The sequence below is a fragment of the Pezoporus occidentalis genome, unplaced genomic scaffold (genome assembly GCF_034315485.1).
Source record: "Pezoporus occidentalis ecotype Australia unplaced genomic scaffold, CSIRO_AGI_Poc_V1 ctg331, whole genome shotgun sequence".
NCBI classification, from domain to species: Eukaryota; Metazoa; Chordata; class Aves; order Psittaciformes; family Psittacidae; genus Pezoporus; species Pezoporus occidentalis.
The window spans coordinates 259,963-274,471 of record NW_026915280.1 but is presented as its reverse complement, the minus strand read 5'-3'; the positions used below and the strand labels follow the sequence as shown (position 1 = coordinate 274,471).

Here is a 14,509-nt window from a genome sequence, read left to right as displayed (position 1 = left end):
CTGGAGAGCCTGAGCGTTGGGTTTTGTTAGGCCACTGCGGCCTCCACTGGAGAAGAGTTTAACAGGAGCAGTGAAATTAAAGTCCTCTTGTGAAGAGGGCTCTCTTTAGAGGGAAGAGGATGCAAGCCAAGTATCAGGAAACAAATGAGTTGCCAGTGCTGACCCTGTTTCTCAGGATGGCAGCAGAACAGCTGGAAGAACAGCATGCTGCTGCATCAGCAGGAATTGTTACTTGTGGTGCATGTATGGAGGGATTCCACTGGGACCCTGGAGTAGCCGTCATAAGCACTTGGCACAAAGCAGAGTCAATAAACAGGCCTCTGTTAAAAACCTAATGTACAGGAGTGATTAAGCAGTGGAATTAAAATTTTGGTCCCTAAACAGGCCTACATCACTCAGTTATAACTCATGACATTGTTCCTATTCCTAGCACATAGATTTACAACATCATAAAATCAAAGTTTTTACGGAAAGTAAAAAAATACACTTCTGTAAGAAGCAGAAGCAATAGGAATCTAAAACATGGAGATGGCTGTGTATTTGGGTGTTCTTTGTAACACTCGCTTGTTTACAGCACACTATTAGCAAAGGGAAGATTTGTGTCTAATTTCAGGCATGCTGTGCACACTGAAGTGTATGAAAGTGCTGCAGCTCCACGCTGTGCTGTGCAACAGATTGGAATCCCCCCTTTGGCCTCTGCTCTCTGCTTGCTGGGGGAAATAGGGTGTGTTTTGAGCTAATTGCTGTCTGTGTGAGTTGTAGATGGTTTTGTGTGGTGAGACAGGCAAAGGCAGCCAAGTGTCCCGGCTATTGGGAGGTGTTACCTGATTAATCACTGCTTTATGTTAATTATGTATGTGACTTGCTGCTGTGCTGTATTGGTCAAGTGAAGTCAACCTGCTGGAATGAGCATTCCACAGCATGAAGGATATAGACACAATGCTTCTGTTGGGGGGATGTTTCTTAATTCTCAATGCTCATGTGTATTTTCTCTTATAGGCAGCAATATCACCATGGGCAAATGGCCATAGCATCATGGTCAAGACTCAGCTTTGCAGGGCACTATGCTCAGCTTACTTTTCAGACCTCTAGGACAGAGGGACTCTCAGACTATATTTGGGAAGTGCCTGGTGGTTGCAGCTGAGATCTTTTGTTGAAAGTGGAATTTATTTATTTTTTTCTTTCCCCTCTAGTGGTTACTTAGCATTCAAATGTGAAAGACTACATAAAGAATGTCAATTACTCTTGGTAACTAGGTTTTCCTACACGTTACGGTTTTCTAGGCTTAGACCTTCTTGCTCTTCGCATCAGAAACTCCCAGGCAAGTGAAGATAATTGTCAAAGCTTTTTATGCTTCTGTGTTTGACTTCCTAGCTAATGAAAACCATATTCTGATCTGCATGGGTGGATCTTGACTCCACTGTTCTCTGCCTACATGTACAGATCTCCTTTTAAAGTCTGTGGGAATTCTGCTTAGGAAAGAAGTTAGACTACTAATGTCGAGATCAGCCATATGAAGCAGCAAAAAGAGCCTTTTGCCCTCTATCTTTGACATTTGGATAGGTGCCGAGTAGAACAACATTTTTATCCAGCAGTTTGTGATAGGCCCCAACTATAAAGTAGCTTTGAGTAACCAAGAAGAAATGGCAAAGTTTGTGATAATTCTGTAGGTGCAGCTGGGGACAGAACGGGGATAATAGGCTGAAGCAGCAGAAAGGGATGGAACAGTAAGGTGTAATGAATAGTGAAATTGGATATAAAGTTATGATCTGAAAGATTAGGATCCAGCAAGAAGATGGGACGAATAGAGATCTAAGGAGAACAAGACTGGAAAGGGAAATACTTTGTATCTCTGGTTTCAGGCAGTGCAGACATCTAGGGGTGCTCGGATCTTACTGCTTCTGCTCTTATTTATTTCTGTCTTAGATATAAAATCTGTATACTTTGTATGTGTTATGAATGACTTCACAAGTCCTTAGAATTTACCTCTGAAGCACTTTTGAAAATCTACCTCTGGACAGTGTGTTGTGATTTTTGTCCCAGCTATACTCCGTTTGTCATTATCCAGGTATTCAAAACCTTTTCTCTTTTGGTCTCAATGCCATAGTAAGATGAAAATCTTTAATTTCTGGTATGTTATTTACTTGTGTTGAGGCTTGATGGTTTGCTGCTTCCTATGTAACTGAAGAGCAGTTACCTGTAGCTTGCATACTCCTTGTCTGAACATGCTTTGTTGGCCAGACCTGTTACCTGTAGCTTGCATACTCCTTGTCTGAACATGCTTTGTTGGCCAGACCTCTGGGCTGGATTCCTCTTGGCCAGCCCATCGAAGCTGCTGGGTAAAGTGGCTGCAAATGAAGTCAGTGTCTGGTAGTGCTTCAGGGCTATGTTGGGCTGCAAGTGCAGCTGCAATTCTTATGGCCAAAGTCTTGCTGATGCATCTTCTGTAGAGATTATGGGAGTTGGCTGAGTATCATCTGACTGCAGCCTTTTTTTGTCAGGAAAATATTTATTTGATTAAATGGAAATGTGTTATGTAGAGAGATTGCTTTGGTTACAGTTATATTAAAAAGTTTTGCTTTGATAGGATCAGGGACTTTTGCTGCAAGTTTATTTCAATTTTTATTATATTGCGTAATTTTGACATAAAAGGGTGTTCTAACAAATGAGAATGCAATTACTTTGTGAAAATAATAAAGTCAAAACAAAAAATTTTGATGTCAAAAGGAAAGCGTTCACCTTTGTCAAAGGAATTGGCTCATTTCACAAGTGTCAATTCAGGTTTTTAAACCAGAATTTTTTGTAATTTTTGTTTGTGGGAAAAGTTAAAAATACCAGCAACAAGAAAGTGATGGAAAAATCCTGACCTGTGCACCTTCTTACGGTATTAAAAATGCTGATTTTAGTCTGACTCTGTAAATAATTATTTCTGTTAGCAGAGTGTTGAAGACTGGAGTTGGGTTTAGGCTGTTTGTGTTTGCAGTGCTTTAGACAGTGTGGTATCTGTGTCCCAACCCTTGGGCTAAAGGAGAGGCGGCCAGCCAGGAAAGATCACTTCCCTTTTGCAGGTAGAGGACTCCAGCCTGGAGAGTGGAAATCTTTATTCAAGGTCAGACAAGAATTGTGAACAGGCCCAGGTCTAAATGGACAGGGATTCCTTATCTGGTATTTCTAACCCAAGGCTGTTCTTGGTTTTCTGAAGCTTTTTGAACACGGTCTAGAGGTAACACAAAGTATTCTGAGTTGAGGAGACACTACAACAAATACCAGGTTCCCAACTGGAAAACACTAGTGATAATTCTTCTCTGACCAGGAGCTTTTTCTTCTCTTTACCCTCTTAGACCCCACTGTCACACTTGCTGTGCTGCCTGTCTGGCTCACCCCGATGCTGCTGTTGGAAGGACGCTCCTCCCTCTCCTCCTTCCTGGAAAGCCAGCGCACACAGCTGCTGCAGGCCAAAGAAATGCTGCCCCCAGCCAGAGAGCTGCAGTGAATTTAAGCAAGGCTTTTTCTCCCAACAAATTGCCTAATAAAAGGTCAAGTATTAATCACATGTCTGGAAAAAGTTTGGTTTGAGCTGTGTGTCTGCTATTCCAGCTTTGCAGAACAGAGCCTTTTCTGAAATATTTTCCTGGTAATAGAATTAGGTTATAATTCCTAGAAGACAAATCTTGGCAGGTATGAACTGTATGATATCTATCCTTGACTGAACCTGCAGCCTAGCCTAATACTTCCCATGTTTTCCTGTTTCCAAAGTGAGTTTGATCTTGTGCTGAAGGAAATGATTCTGTTTACTTGAGCCCTCTCAAATATTTCACAGCAAGAAGGATGTGATCCATTACTTAGGGAGCCCTCATTACATGCAGCTGTGGGATACTCATCTTCTTCCTTTATCTGCTCTGCTGGAAAACTTGGATACCTTGTTTTACTAAACAAAATCAAGGTCAGGGAAGTTAAAAACAAATAGATTGGTTTATTGAACTTGATCGTATAATCATTTTCTTGTTGCCAGTTTTAGCTTTTCTTTGCTGAAATGAGATTAGCACAGATTAAAGCTATTTTGGAGGTACAGTGTTCTAGACAGGGAAGCAGGGATGGCTTTGCTTTAAATGGATCTTAGTATTTTAAGAATTTGCAAACCCTCATTTCTTTTGAGGGTTATTCTGTCTGTAACTGTTCCTCTTGCCTGCAATTACTCTTTTCCAAGACAATACTTGGTGGAAACACCTCAAATATCTTGCATTTGTTCCATGTTGCTCTGTTAAAGCAATGTTTTTTTTCTGATGTAAACCCATGCAAATGAGATCAGACTTTTTCACCACCTTTGTAAGCAACAGTTCTTTTAATGTTCACTTTCTGAAAGAAGTAGGTGTTACCTTTATTTAGGTAGGTTCATTTACCTTCATTGAATACGGATAGGCTATAACCTAGTAAAGCACCAAGCCCTGCACTTCAGTATATTCCTTCAGAAGCACACTTGAGTGTGTTAGCTAAAGTATGTGTTTAAAATGCTTTGTTGGAACCAGTGCCAGAAAACTGGCACTTGCAACCCAGAGCTGGTGATACCAGAGAAGGCCAGTGGGCTGAAGAAGCCCACCTGAGTGGGTAACTGAGAATTAGCAAGATGTCATTTGTGATAGAGAAGGAATGTTTTGTTTCTCTATCTCAAGGTAAGTTGTTCACTTTTCAGTAATGTATTGGGTTTATGTGGCACGGTTCTGGTAGCACAGGATGAAACTTCTATCCTCATTAGGCTTCATAAGGCTTCCACATTTCTCTTGTCCCTTTCCCTTCTCTCTCTCTTGTATTTTAGTTTGAAACAGTAGCCAGGTCTGGATTTCTCAGAATTTCTTGCATCCTTGATTTCAGATCAGTAACATTTCACTTTCCTTGAGAGTCTTAAATGAGTCACAAGACATTAAACTAAAACTGAGGAAGTACAAAAGCATGATGTTCCTACATCAAGTCTTGCACACAAACCTCATGTAAACCTTCCATCTGCCTGCACTTTGCATTGCCTCTTCTTTGTGACCACAGCTGAAAGAGGCAAAATTCCTCCAGTTCTTCCCTTCTTTGTTAGGATTTTGGAGTAGTTCAGATGTTATCTCTGTATGTGGGAGCAGCTCTACCCTGTAATTCCAGAGCTCCTCGACTAGAGGTCAGCAACACATCAAAGAACATGAGAGAAAATTACAAGCTCTGGAATACTGGCTACCCCTAGACATTTTATTTTGCATTTGAAATGAAGATTCTTGATATGGTTAACCAGCAGCAGCTATAAGTCACAGAGATGTGTGACCAGAGTAGTGGAATGCTTCTGTTGTCTATTTTATGTATTAGAAGTATGTAGGAAGTAGTGCTTCCAAATTTTAAACGATAAGAAAAATTTTCACCCTTTCAGTATTATTTGTTCTTACATAGGAAGTTGCACATTTTCATGTGATATGTAGTTTAGAAAAAATCCCATTTCTAGAAATTTTTACTGCTAAATCTTTATATAAATTTTTCAGTTGCATTGGTGTTTTCTTCCCACAGTGCTAGCTAAAGTGCTTGGAAGAAAAGATCAGTGTGTGAAGGAGATGTGGTTATAATAGATTACTTTACAAAGAGGCTCACAGTCCTATTTTTCATGTCCTTACAACTTCACAGAGTACAGAACAGATCAGTCACTTTTTAATAAAGGGTTAAGTTTTGAGTACTTAAAGGTGAAATAGAGATTTCTGTTGTTGCTATTTCAATTTACTTTAAAATAACCCTTTTTGTTCCTGCAATAATTCCTTCTTTTTTTTTTTTTTTTTTATTTCCTGCTAAACTGTGCCTGCTCAGTGATAAGAGGAATTGGTCATCTGGACAATTTAAAAACAATTTATGAAGCAGCTCTTTCTCTTCCAGATGCATTTCTTTAAATGATGTCTTGAACTGGGCTGCTATTTTAGTAGCAAGTTGTTCAAATACATGCTCTGAATCATTCCTCCATAGAAGCAAGCACAAAGGATTCTGTTTGTATTCTTCGAGTGTCCCCTATCCCGAAAGTACTCACTTCCTTTATCATGACTAATGCTACTACTGAGTGGTTTTGCTGAGACATTTAGTTCAGCTGTGTTCATGACCATGATTAGTGCGTTTGTCTCCAGCTAGAATGCTGATTCTTATTTGAATGCTGCACTCCTAAGAGCTATGCTTTAACTCTTTATGAAGGAGAAATTGCTGTTTCACAGCATTCTTGCCTCAGCTAAGTTGATTTTTATCTCCTGCATAAAGAAAACAAGCCCAAGGCATTTCTATAGTTGTCTTAACACGAGTCTTGTTTACTCCCCACACACCACTTTTACTAACTCTGGCATAAATCACCGTGTAGCTTGCATGTGTAAGAGTGGAAACAGACTTAGTGTTTCTAAAATGTAAAATATTAGCAGCAATTACAGTGAATGCTGTAATTCTAATATCAAGATAAGATATGCAAGCTTTTCTCCCTGTAATAGCAAGGAAGAAAGACAGGCCTGCCGTTGGTCCAGACACCAAAGACTCCACCAACCTCAGTGCACTTATTTGTTTTTCTTTTTATTTTTCCCCTCTTTAAATTCAGAAGAAACATAAGAAAGAATAAACCAAAGTCTCTGAGGTATGTGTGTTCTCAGTGCAAGTTGGTTAGTATCTGTCCTGACAAGTTCGTAGGAAACATGTATGGGGGGAATATAAAGTCAAGTAACTCTCAATGTATTTTGAACTAAAAACTTAAAGATCTAAAACTGGGCCAGTGGGGTTCCTGTTGTGACCTGCAAACACAGGAGATCTCTTGTATTTGAGTGGCAGAATGCATTAAAGTGTCTGGTTTTTAGAAATTATTATGCCTTGGAAGTGTTATGGCCAGGACAATGGAGATGAGTTTGAGAGCTGCTGTTCAGTTTTGTAATGATATTATTAGCAATAGTTACATTTGGAACTGGGATCAGGCTGAAAAGTAGTGTCCTTTTCTTTGGTTCTCTTTTCCAGGCAGTCTTCAGGCTGCACAGCAGCTCAACTCTTGTGGCTGGCTTGCACTGCACGATTACTACCTTGTGATTAGTAACCCTGGCCTATTTGGTGTGATACCAGCACCTCCCTCTTTAGCACCAGCAGGGCAAAAAGATCTTCATAGGCATCAGTCACTGATTGGAGAATGAACAGTGTATATGTAACTGCTTTCAAAAGCCCAGTGCAGTCATCTCTTAGGGTCTGGCATCTCTATTTCTTGAGCTTGTACATTGGCAAAGCACTCCACTCCAGTCTGCCAGCTCCAGAAGTGAATGGTGACAGGCCATCATCATCTGTTATCCCCTGTCATTCAATCAGATTTAACATGGAAAACCAAGCTTGTGGGGTAATAATGAGGGTTTTCATGCACTTGATCATTGAATGAATAGTGGAAACTAAATGTAATGAGAACTCAGGGTTTTTTTTTAACCTCTTTCATAAAGTAAATCAAGTTCTCTGCTGGTGTGACTGTGTGAAAGCCACTGGGATTAGTAGATTTGCATTGTTTCACTCAAATGGCAAAGGTAGATTTCTAGTTTAAGTGGTGCTGTGTGAGGCTTTTACTAGAAAATGTTCAGTGTTAACATATCTCCCATTCTCAGTGCTAGACACCACAGCACAAAGCCTTCCCCCTGCTGTGGCTGAGCTGACTGCCAAGTGCAGAGGTGGTCCCACCGTCCTGCTGTGTTCACAGCTGGGGCTGGCTCTGCACTTGCCTTTCTGTTGGTGCATGTCTCATTCCCTGGGAGCTGGTTCAGCTTGGTATCCCCAAAAAACTGCTTGGGTATTTTGTTGTGTGTTTTTTTTTGTTTGTTTGTTTTGGGGTGTTTTTTTTTTTTTTTTGGTGATTTTTTTTTTTTTTTTTTTTCCTCCTGTTGATTTAGGTCACCAAGAAGTTAGAGTGCCAGAGCAGGAAGGAGCATGTGACCTAAGTCACAGCTCCTTTAGCACCTATGTGAAGACAGCAGATGAAAGCAATGCAATTACCATTCCCTTTCCTAGCAATGTATCTGAAACTTACACAGGGCTTTGGAATGAGTGTGGTAGTTGTATGGAGGTAGTCATGCAATTAGAGGATGTGCATTAGGGTGTTGTTGCAAGGGGTGAAGGTGTTAGTCTGGCCTGATTCCAGAAGGTGATGAGCACCAGATGGGAACTGAATGTAATGAGCTCATATCATGAACAGCAGTTTAAGGAGTAATAAACGGGGGGGGGGGGGGGGGGGGGGGGATGGATTTGATACTATCACTTTCCACATTGGGCAATCTCAAGATCCTAACATGGTGATTTTTGTTGTCAGATACAAAAGACTATTTAAACACTGCTACTTAAGCATCGTGCTGGTGATTTGAACAACTGAAAGCACATTAGTAATATTCACTTTGGGATATTGCTTTATTCTGTGTTCTGAATTTTTTGTACCGTGTAGATTTTACCATTATGGATCTATAGTCTAATCAGAAAATGGTAAAGCTGTACAATATTAGTAAGCAGCTAAACCATTGTTTTAGGGTGAATGGGCGGCTCCAGCTCTGGGTAAAATCTGTAGGCATGTTGACCTCAGAAGGTTGGAACTTAGCAGATTCCTTCTTTTCCCTGAAACTCTCCAATCTGCTGATACATTTACTGTCCTGGACTATCAAAAAAGGTCTTTTAGCTACGTGTCAGTATGCTTGCACAAGAAGCACAGCTTTAGTCTTATTATTGCCTCATCTCCAGAGTTATCTTTGTTATTGTTTATAGCTTGTGAAAATGGACTTATTGCCAATGAGAAAGCAAAGAGTGGAAACTCTGTGACAATTTTCACACGTCTGGTATCATTATCAGTATTTCATATTATTAATAATAAATAGCAGTTTTATAGAAATAATTTCATTTTACAGGCAATGCTAGAACAGCTAATTTGTAATTTTCTAGTTTTTCCTACAGGCAATTTTGTGCTATGGCATATTGACTTCAATAGGGAATTCTGCTTAAAGCCTGATGGCACAACAGAGAGCCCTATTTCCATGAAGGCAGGTGTAGGCATTTGTGTTTCCACTGCCAGTCTCTCGGTACCACTTTGGAGGAAGAAATCAGTGGGCTTTCCAGGTGAACCTTTCCTGCATGTGAAACGTGAACTTGCTAGGAGCAATTACACTGATCTGTGGTGTGAGATGGTTGGAAAGTTACCTGTCCTCTGTGTAAGAACTGTTTTAATCTCTTCAGAATCCCTTGGGGTTTTGCTGTTAGGAACAGGATCACAATTCAGATGAACATTACTGAAATTTCAGAGATGCCTCAAAGCTTTATCCAAGAAAGAACCCCCATCATGCTGGTACTGTGCAAGTACAAAGACCTCTTTTTAGGTTTCCTGATGTGTGCTGGAAGACATCCCTAACCCCATCAGTGGTTGTGCTTTGGTGGGACTTGTTGTTGGGTGGGGGTTACTCCCTCCTATCTGAAGGATATCCTGATTCATCGAAGTGATAGTCCCAGTCCCAAAGAACAGCTGGGGACACTGAGAATGGTTGATTACACTGAGCAGAGCCCTCCAGTTCCTGTGAGCTGAGCTGCTGTCTAGCAGGTGAATTGGAAAGCTTGAAAGCCTTAAGTGTATGGAACAGTCATTACCTTCCCCTAACAAGAACCTGACTGGCAAATTTGGTTTAATACTTCTAACTAATGGCAAAACCACTGCAACCTACTGACTAGTTCTCAGACACAAACCAGATACCAGGGTTCCAGAATACAGAGTCTTAACCCCCATGGCTATTGGCCCATTTTTTCACTCTTTCAAATAACTTTGCCTCTCGTAAATCTGTTGCTCATTTAAAGCAAACTTTCTGCTTGCATCAGAAATTACTTCCAGCACTGGTTATGAAGCTTTCTGCAATATGTTATAAAATGAGGGCTGGGTTTGCTGCTTAAATAAAGAAAGCCAGTTTGCTTCAAACGGATCATTTATTGCTACCTTCATACTGTATATTTATTGTGAGGATATTGTCACATTTCTTTCAGTTTTGAAAATGTAAGTTGGATTTTCTCTTTCAGGTTGCCATCTGGTGTATTGCGAACAGTCTCAGAGAGTAAGAGGCCATCTGTTAATACTTTTTCAGGAAGCTTTTTATAGAGCAGTGAAGTGGCAAATCTCAAAAACACGTTGTAATGACTTACAAGATCTTGGGTATGTGTACAAGTAAAGGCTGGTATTTTATTCCTATCAACAATATAGTTATCAAGCTGGGAAGGAAAGGAAGAGAAGAAAGAGAACTTGCACACAAATGCACATGCATTTTAATGTCTCTTGCATATATTACTTTTTCTATTTTTACATGAAATGTAAAGTGAGTTTCTGCAGCTCTGATTCAGTTTATGCTCATGTACTTTAGCAGGACTAATTGCCTCTTTGAGAAACTGTTTCCTTCTTTAGCCAGTAATAGAAATCAAGTGACCCAGGATTTTGCCTAATAATACTAAAAATGTAGCTTATGTTACTGTAGCATGTGATTTTTACACCTCCAATGGCTGCTATATCTAAGATGCTGATGGGTCTGCTGCAAGATGGCTGCCACGTGGGAAGGCCTTCAGTTCAGAACTTCTGCTTTTAGTGCCAACAACCTCAAGTTCAATATCTGCTGTGTTCCTATGCAGAAGGTTAGTTACAGATTCAGCTCCACAAGCACAGATTTTTCAGCCCAAATTTGATATGCTCACTTGGTCATTGAAAGTAGCAGTAAGAGGACATGACTTACAGAAGTGTTGCCTCATCAACCACTGAAGTATTCTGATTGTTGTGGAACAAAAAAGACTGGGAAGGAGCTAGATATGAGAATTGCCAATTAAATGCCTGCAATGAAGCTTGCTGCAGGAGTAGCATTAACACTGGTCTCTCTGTGTGTCTGACAGAGGATGCCTCTGGTTTTTGTGCCCAGGGCTGTGTTGTGCAATGAAAGGAAACAAGTAAATCCTTTTAAGGTGCTGTGGTAATGCTCATAGCTTAAAAAATAAAATAGTGCTGATGGTTGGTGCTATCATTTTATATTTAGACAAATTGAAGACCTGGGGAAGAGAAAAGGTGACCTTTGCAAGGTTGTCCATGAGGTCTCTGGTACAACTAGGAGTAGTTACTGGGTTTCTTGAAGGTCTCTCTGTGGGCTATATATGCTGCTGAGCCATTTTTTCCCCACTTGCATTGACTTTCTCATGATTTTATGGTACAGCAGAAGCAATTAGAGCCACATCGTGTGCCTGCTGTGTGCAGTGCTGAGGTTTGTCTCAACTCTTCCGGCCTCTATGAGAGAAGACCTGAGAAAATACTTGCATCTTTCAAGACCAGGCTCTTTGAAAGCACTCGGAGAAGCATCAGGTTACTGATTCCTTTGTAAGCCTGATGTGCTGAGGAAGGAAAGCAAGTGCTGATTATCTGGGCAGGTGACTAGTTTTGCTGCTACAGAAAGATGTGATCAGCTGTTTTGTTCAGTGCTCATATAAATCCTTGGTGAATGGTGTCTTCCACTTCTGCCTGTACATTATCTGAAATGACCCAGTCAAGCACATTTTTCTGTATTTTAATGCTATATTAATTCTTTGTGTTCTGCACTGAGAAGATTCCTTGGTGATGTTCTTGGGCAACCCTCCACAGAATCAGTCCTGCTTCAATGAATAGTAATATAAAATCTTTTTCCCTTCAGTGACTCCAAATTTGATAGCAGGACATCAAAAACATCATTCAGGTATCACTGGTAATAAATGTCAGTGCTGCTGCATGTCAAGGTCATGTAAACCTGTAGTAAGGACTGTTCAGACTGGCATTGTGCTTAAACATTATCATCTTTTAAATGAAACTAGGCAGCTTTAAAAGCAAAGGTAGCATGAATATTGCCATAAAATTAAGCCCACTGGCCAGCATTGAGAGAATCTAAAGCCTGTATGTTGGATGAGTTTTAAAAGCAATGCAGGTTGGTTTTTCAGTGCTAACAGTCCCTAGAAATGGAGAAATAAGTGAGCCCAGCTGTGCTCAGTATGATGTGAGTCAGCTTTGCATAATGGTATCTAGCACTGGTCAGAGCATTTTCTAAAAGTCTTGTTTACAAAAATACTTACTTCTGAATTCTGTTTTAGAGCTATTCTCTTTTATTGAATGAAAAAAAAAATAATCTTGTTCCTATGTTTTTCATGTAAAAGGAAGGTAAAGAATGAATGAAAGAAATTGGTGAGAGGCTGTTTTGTTGTCCAAAAAAGTACAAAATCAGCTACAGTTCTTAGTTATAAAGTATGTTTCCTCTCCCCCACCTAATACCCATGCTATATTGCTGAATGGTCATTACTTAACCAAAAGCAACAGGCAAACAGTCATAATTTTATTACTGCATGATTTGAGAATGCTATTAGAAAGACCTACTATTGACTTGAATGCAACAAAGAGTTGGCAGGGATTAGTTCTGTTGTCTCTATTCTTTCATCTCAAAACAAGCCTAGGGAGTCTGGCCTGGCAGCCGCTCTGGGCTCCAGCATCTATCTTTGCTAAACATATGAGATTGTTGAGAGATCTCCTGTGATGTCAGAAAGTTAAGTGCTGGTATGAAGATGTTCATTGTGTCCTTCATCCCTTCCTTGTCTATTAAGCCAGGTCAGCATGGAGGTAAAAAAAGCTCACAGCTGAAAACAATTCCTCAGAGGTGGAGGCTCATAGAAGTCCCCTGAATATTACCTGCCAATAGCTCAGCACTGGGAATTATAGCTTATTGGGCTGCTATAGGGCAGGTTACTACATACTGCAGATGTGCTTTTGAATTAATGGTGCATCATACTGAATTTTCAAGTGCCCTAGCATATGGGGTGCTACTTTTTGCCATCAGAATTGAGATGTTACCAAAACATCTGTGAGCTACACCCAAATTGTACTAGTGTAACCTGGAGCTCAGGCCTCTCAAAGTATCAGGAGCACAAATTCCCTTTGTTGTGGTTTGTCTTGTGTTGTCTATTAGCTGGTATTGTGTGGATTTACGGGAGTAATAAAATATGAAAGATTGAATCTAGTCCTATTTAGGGTTAAGAGTTTGTAAATCCACTGTGCGTGCAGAGACTAGGAATAATTTAAACACTGCTCACATTCCAGCCTCCGCAGCAGGGATGGGTACTTTGTTTTGAGGACTTTTTTTTTTCCTTATCTCAACTGCTGTACCATTTGGCTATCTGAAGCTTTTGCATGCCTCACAAACACCATCTGTTACAACCCAAGACACAAATACTGCAAGTGATTAGTAATACAAGCCAATGTTGCAGCTGTATATGGTGTAGAAACCTGATAGAACCAGAACTTCCTTTTTAATTCTGACATACTGAATAGTGCATTTGTGGTTTGTCTAAGCTTTTGCATTTATCAGTTAAAGATTAACTTTCTGCTGCTATGGAGGCATGTTAGATTAAAAAGAAAACAACCCAAACAACAGCCCCCCAAAAAACCCTGCCAAGGATTCTTTGCAGGAAAAGTCATTGGAGCAAGTAAAACACCTAGGACAGAGGGAATGCCTATCAGGGAAATGTTTCCAGCTACCACGGCCTAGTACTTTATTAGATGAATCTTTCCTGGGTTGAAATTGTCTGTGTATTCTTACCAGTGCTCTTCTTAAAGTCATAAAACACTGAAAATATACATGTAGCAGGGACCATTCAGCTGTACTAACCATGGGCAGATTGCAATAAAGACCAATATATTCCTCCTGTTATTCAATATGTGTTCACAGCATAGACTAATTCTCCTTGAGTTCCAGTACTGTTTTTTTCTCTTTGTCTTCCCTCATCAGCCTTGATTGCAGTAATGGATGAAGAACTGCTTGTGCTGGAGGATACCAAATTACAGAGGAATGCCATGTGTACTCCCGGATGTACATGACAGATGAACAGGAAAGGAGACGAAAGCTTACATTTGACTGCTTGCAGGATAATTGTGTTAGTGCATAATAATCCAGGACATGGTTCAATCACAGAGGCTGAAATTCTGAGGGTCCCTTTTTAGTGTTGAATGAAAGAAACTGTTCAATTCAAGAACCGTAACAATTCAGTTACTGCTAATCTTCCTCCTTAAGCTGTGCATGACACTTTACTATCTTTAATTTTTTTAACATCATTAGTTAGGTGAATAGCAAACATGAGGAAAAAGTGTGAATCACCTTCCTAGTTCTCCTCTCAATAAAAATCTCTACAAAAATCTTTCACAAACCACTTAGATACTCATCACGTTCTCATGTTTTCATGCCACATTGTACTTGTTTGGAAAACAAGAAGGAGTTTTAATTCTAAAAAAATTCCTCTCTTGGTGTTATAGATTAATAGGTCAAATTTGGAAGAAAGTAGGTGTATGATTTTTTGCTTAAGCCCTGGGGGGGAGGGGGCGGTATTAAATATCTTTTTGTCCGTGGAGACAAAGCAAGAAGTGGTGTCCTCAAATTGAAGAAAAAAGTTCAAGATAGATAGGAATGAATACAAGCAAAAGATGGAGAGAGACTGTCAG

The 14,509-nt window shown here is 40.0% G+C and overlaps 1 long non-coding RNA gene across 1 annotated transcript; it reads left to right on the top strand.

Moving 5' to 3' along the window:
- Window positions 1-4,614: 4,614 nt before the first annotated feature.
- LOC134169114 (uncharacterized) lies at window positions 4,615-14,237 on the top strand. Its single transcript, XR_009966776.1, has 3 exons — window positions 4,615-5,683; window positions 8,944-11,729; window positions 13,803-14,237. It is a non-coding gene; the product is annotated as an uncharacterized LOC134169114 (long non-coding RNA).
- The last annotated feature ends 272 nt before the right edge of the window (window positions 14,238-14,509 follow it).